The sequence below is a fragment of the Mus caroli genome, unplaced genomic scaffold (assembly GCF_900094665.2).
Source record: "Mus caroli unplaced genomic scaffold, CAROLI_EIJ_v1.1 scaffold_16685_1, whole genome shotgun sequence".
In the NCBI taxonomy this organism is placed as follows: domain Eukaryota; kingdom Metazoa; phylum Chordata; class Mammalia; order Rodentia; family Muridae; genus Mus; species Mus caroli.
In genome coordinates, this window is record NW_018388458.1 from 3,486 (window position 1) to 9,474 (window position 5,989).

The 5,989-nt window shown below is 39.7% G+C and overlaps 1 protein-coding gene and 1 pseudogene across 1 annotated transcript in view; both read left to right on the forward strand.

Annotated features, from left to right (window-relative positions):
- Positions 1–627: 627 nt before the first annotated feature.
- On the forward strand, positions 628–3,273 carry LOC110287622 (annotated as a pseudogene).
- A 1,372-nt stretch (positions 3,274–4,645) lies between these two features.
- The window catches only part of LOC110287624 (membrane-spanning 4-domains subfamily A member 4D-like), a 16,227-nt gene continuing 14,883 nt past the window's right edge, over positions 4,646–5,989 (forward strand). The window contains exon 1 of the mRNA XM_021154189.2: positions 4,646–4,725. The gene's annotated coding sequence lies outside the window, so the exon portion shown is untranslated. The remainder of the gene's footprint in view (positions 4,726–5,989) is intronic.

Here is a 5,989-nt window from a genome sequence, read left to right on the forward strand (position 1 = left end):
AGAGCTGTGGTACAAAATTAGCTCTGGGGCCAGATGAAGACCAGAAGAATCCTGTCCCAGGCTGCTTCACAGTTCCTGTGTCCTAGGGGCTCCAGGTGGGTCTCATTTGGGCCAGGCATTGGAGACATAGTGGTGGTCTCTACTGTGATGTTAAGTGTGTCAGCACTCCTGGACAACCAGCTCTCTCCAAGTGGGATTTGAGTTTGGAGAGCTTTGGCATAGGGTTAACTCTGGGGCACAGATGTAAACCAGTACCAATACATTTTTTTTTTAAAATCAGTATTGCTCTGTAGTAAAGCTTGAGGTCAAGGATGGTGATTGCCCTGAAAGTTTATAGTTCAAGAGTCCTTTGAAAAAAAATTCTAACACCCTTTCCTGTTAACAGTATTAAAGAGATCAGGGAAACAATTCACATACCTAAAGATAATCAAAGCACAGCAAACCAACAGCCAACATCAAACTAAATGGAGAGAAGCTTAAAGCAACTCCACTAAAATCAGGGACAAGACAAGGTTGCCCATTTTTATTTATTTTTTTTTAATTAGTTATTTTCTTCATTTACATTTCAAATGCTATCCCAAAAGTCCCCCAGACCCTCCCCCCTCACACTCCCCTACCCACCCAAAGAACATTTGGCAGTAAAGCATTTTTCTGTTGCAGGACAATTAGAATTCCAGGCCCTTCTTTTTGTCCCAAGACATGCTCCTTTTGATCTGTTTGAAAACAGAAAGAAAAAGAACAACATCAAGTTGTATGTTCGCAGAGATTTTATCATGGACAACTTCGAGGAGTTAATCCTGGATTATCTGAATTTCATTAGAGGGGTAGTGGATTCTGAGGATCTCCCTCTAAATATTTCCCATGAAATGCTGCAACAAAGCAAAATTCTGAAAGTTATCAGAAAGAATTTGGTCAAGAAATGCTTAGAACTATTTTCTTAACTAGCAGAAGATAAAGAGAACTACAAAAAGTTTTATGAGCAGTTCTCAAAAAATATAAAGCTTGGAATTCACGAAGACTCTCAGAATCGGAAGAAGCTTTCAGAGCTGTTGCGGTATTACACATATGCTACTGGGGATGAGATGGTTTCTCTGAAGGACTATTGCACCAGAATGAAGGAAAACCAGAAGCACATCTATTTTATCACAGGTGAGACCAAGGACCAGGTTGCTAACTCAGCCTTTGTGTAACGCCTCTGAAAGCATGGCTTAGAAGTAATCTATATGATTGAGCCCATTGATGAGTATTGTGTGCAACCGCTGAAGGAATTTGAGGGTAAGACCTTGGTGTCTGTTACCAAAGAAGGACTGGAACTTCCAGAAGATGAAGAGGAAAAGAAGAAACAGGAAGAGAAAAAGAGAAAATTTGAAAACCTCTGCAAAATTATGAAAGATATTTTGGAGAAGAAGGTTGCCCATATAGTACTTGAAGTTCTAGCTGGAGCAATAAGACAAATAAAGAAGATCAAAGAGATACAAATTGGAAAGTAAGAAGTCAAAGTATTGATATTTGTGGATGATATGATAGCATACATAGGTGTCCCCAAAATTCTACTGGAGAACTCCTATATCTGATAATCATCTTCAGCAAAGTGTCTGGATACAAAGTTAAAGAGATTAGTATCCCTCCTTTATACAAATGATAAAGAGGCAGAGAAATAATTTAAAGAAACAACATCCTTTATGATAGCCAAAAGTAATATAAAATATCTTTGTGTATCTCTAACCAACCAAGTGAAAGATCTGTATGACAAGAACATCAAGTTTCAAAGAAAGAAATTGAGGAAGACATCAGAAGATGGAAAGATCTCCCATGTTCATGTATATGTAGGATTAGCATACTGAAAATGGCCATCTTGCCAAAAGCAATCTACAGATTTAATGCAATCCCCATCAAATTCCAACAGTATTTTTTATAGACCTCAAAAGAGAAATTCTCATTTTCATATGAAAAACCAAAAAACTCAGAATAGCCAAACAATCCTGCGTAAAGTAAAATGAATCTTAAAGTTGCTTTGATTTACATTTTTGAGATATTTCTTTAGCCATATATATATATATTGCTCTTGTTCTTTTGAGAACTTGATTAGTCTCATAGGATCATATTAGGTCCCAGGCTCATTTTTTAAAATAGATCATTTGATTTTGTTTGTTTGTTTCTGTGTTCTTTATATATTCTGTATGTGAATTTTCTGTCAGATGTATAGTTGGCAATGTTCTTGCCCATTCTATGGGCTTCCTAGTCACCTGGTTGAGTGTTTTCTTAGCTATGCAGAATCTTTCTAGTTTTATGAAGCTCTGTTTGTCAGTTGTTGTTCTTTAATCTTGGACACATGGACGCCTGTTCAGAAGGTCCTTTCCTACACCTATACCATCTATTTTTTCCTAGCTGTTTCAGTGTTTTAGGTTCCAAGTTTAGGTCTCTGATCCATTTGCAGTTAGTTTCTATGCAAAATGATAGGACTCTGTGGGGCTGTGAAAGACAGCCTAGTTTCTGGTTGAGGTAGGTTTGAAACCCTGGTGACCCCACAGGTTTCCCTGCAGGGAAGAGTAGGCATTTTGCCATGCTCCTGCACACCAGGACCCTGACATGAGGAAGTAGCTCTCCGTATTTCTGTGGCCATCAGTCATGTAAGAGCAACGCCCAAAGCCCCTCCACAGGTAGAGGATGTGACCACGGATCACATAGCCTCAAGACAGATCTCCATTTTCATGAGGTACCTAAAGGCCTAAAGGGCTTAGCCAATTAAACTCTCCTTCCCAGCCATTCCTTCCTACAAACCTCAGGCCTGCCCTGAGAAAGTGGGGTACAGTTTTCTCACCACCACTCTCCACCATGACAATTTTAGCCTTAAAACCATGGACTGTCTCTTTTCATTGTGATCGCAATAAGGAGCAATGGAACAGACCTTCATCTAGAGAGCCAGCTACTAATCTCTCCCAGAAGGCTTCTCAGCACTCCCAGCTATAGCCTCCACCAAGCCAAGCCACTTGCCAAGCAAACCAAGGACTTTCCTCCCCGAGGGACCCAGACAGAGCTCCCCTCTTTTTTTTTTCCTTCAGCTCCAGGCTAGGTCCAGGCCGCAGGCCCCCACTCCATTCTCAGTTCTTCCATGGCTCCCAGCTGTATCTGGGTGCCCAAGAGTCTGAGAAACTGATGGTCCCAGTCTCCTTTCAGACCCTGGGACCCCCGAGCGGGCTCCCACAGTCCCTGGGGACCTCAGACTGCATTCTCCCACCCCTGGAGTGGTGTTCCACAGCTTTCCATAGCTAGAGATAGATGCCCACCCAGTGCCACAAGGGAAAGCACAGTCAAAACTTCCTGCAACCCACCTCACCCAGAGGCCCGAGCCCTGAGTGGAAGAGGGACCCCACCTTTAACCTCACAGAACTCTCTTTTCATTCTTCTGCATGCAGATTTTCAGTTTTCCCAGCATGAATTTTTATTGGATGCTTTATTTATTTACATTTCAATTGTTATTTCCTTTTCTGGTTTCTCCTCCACACATCCCCTATCCTATTCTCCCTCCTCCTGCTTCTATGAGTGTGTTCCTGCATCCTACTTCACCACTCCCACCTCACTGCTCTGGCATTCCTTCCCCTACACTGGGACGTCAAGCCTTCACAAGACCAATGGCTTCTCCTCTCATTGATGCCAGATAATGCCATCCTCTGCTACATATGCAGCTGAAACCATGGGGCCCTCCATGTCTACTCTGTGGTTGCTGGTTTAGACCCTGGGAGCTCTGGTTGATATTGTTGTTCTTTATATGGGGTTGCAAACCCCTTCAGCTGCTTCAGTCATTTCCCTAACTCCTCCATTGGAGTCCAGTGAAACTTTCTGGAGCCAGCAAGAAAAAGGTGGGAAAGAATCACACACACACACACACACACACACACACACACACACACTTGGTGGATGAAGCAAGCCTCAACAAGCTCCAACAACTTCACTCATTACATACATACATGCACATATACATTTGTTGGATCGAGCAAAGCTACAACAAATTTCACATATACACATATATACATATAGACATACATATACACATATACACATTTGTTGCATGTAGCAAAGCTCCAACAAGTTTATTTTTTTCCTACATCTTATATAGCCCAGTAAAATCTTTCAACCCCTATAAAAATTACAATATGGTTACATTCCTTTTTTTCACATAGTAAACAATTACAGTGCCTATGTGTAGAAAAAAAAAACATTTTCCTAATACCCTCACTTGATCAAATATTCTACATATTAGGGGTGAAAAACAAATTATGCCCTAGAGCCCATATTCATTTGTATTTAAGTAACTTCTTATAGATTAACAGAGTATACATAGACATGATAATTTTCTCAGCCAGTTTTTCTTACTAGCATGTTGCAATGTGTACTTACAAGGAAAGAATCAACTATATTGTTACTTATCTTAAAAAGTAATCCTATGAAAAATTTTTAAAAAGAATCATAAGTCTAAATTCTATATAAAAAAAACAAAAATTTCTACTTTGAATTTTTAGAGTACACATCCACCCATATATGATGGCTGAAATGGATGGGGAGGAAATGTTAGAGGCAAAGGTTTCTGCCTCTTAGTCAGTGGGGGGAAGTCCTGACACAATCAAACAGTCTGCTATCTACAAAGGTGAATCAGAGTCCTGTGCGGACACAAGCAAAGCTTCTCCTGGAATAAATCATCTGACATCAGATCCTTCCCGTTGTCTGGTTAGTACATTTTATTATTTTATTAGAAGTTGAGGAATAAATTTTATTTAAAACAAGTGTTTTTGAAAGAAAAGACTTATGTTTTATTCTGTAATATTTTATGATTAAAATAATATATAAAGCATCGTTTAAAATATGATAAGGAGATGAATATTTGCAATCTTTATTTTGTAACTTAAATATTTGAGTGTTTAAAGTTTGATGCGTTCTCTCTACAATAGCCTGTCCTTAGTGATTATAGGGAATGCCAATGGAGTGTGAGATATTGAAATCCAAACACTGTTTTTTTAAAAGCCTTGTATGTAGAAACATAAGAATTGTCTATTTTTTCTAAACTATTGGCATTCCTAAGATTGTAAAACAAATGTCATACCTGATCGTTGAAAGTGTCTCCAGATCTAACAGAAGCACAAATAACACGAGAATAATTATAAACCACAGGGGCACAGGCTTCGGGGATAAACTCTTATGGGGAGCATGCATGGGTGTGTGACACACTGAGCATTTATTTCCACAGGATCTCATAAGCAGCATTGAGGGAAAAATGGCCCTTCTGAGGGAAGGTAAAACGAGTGCTTAGGGCACTTGGTAAATGAAGCAAGTTTCAACTAGCTCCAACAACTTTAGATATTGCATAATACAAACATACATATATACTTACATACATTCATACATACATTTATATATACATTCATATGTGCATACATACATGCATACATATATGCGGTACATGGAGCAAAGCTCCAACAAACCATATATATATATATATATGCACATATAGACATTGGGAAAATGTCTGAACAATTCCATGCTTCCCATCAAATGATATCAAGATTCAGGGTCATTGCTGAATGATGTTTCAACGACTGTGACTCAAATTGACTCTATGCCCTGATAGCACAAGAATCTAAATTATAATTGCATCTACCTCTCCATGGGCCTGTATGAGCTCTGATAGGCATACTGGTGTTTCATGTTTTAACTAATGTCAGAGTTATAACAACACTCTTCCCCCAACACCTGGGCCTCTGACATCCTCCATAGCCTCATGCTATGTGTGTAGTCTGAAGAAGGAACAGTCTAAATTCCAGGTGAGAATATCTTGATTGGCTCTAGATGGCAGACCTTGTTCTCTGGTTCTTCAGGTGCTCTGGGAACCTGTACTCTGGAAGCCAGCGCTGCAGTGGTGGCTTGTGTGTGTTGCTGGATATCAAACCAAGAAGGATCCCTTATCTAGTCTCAGCAGTGTAGAGAAAACCAAGAA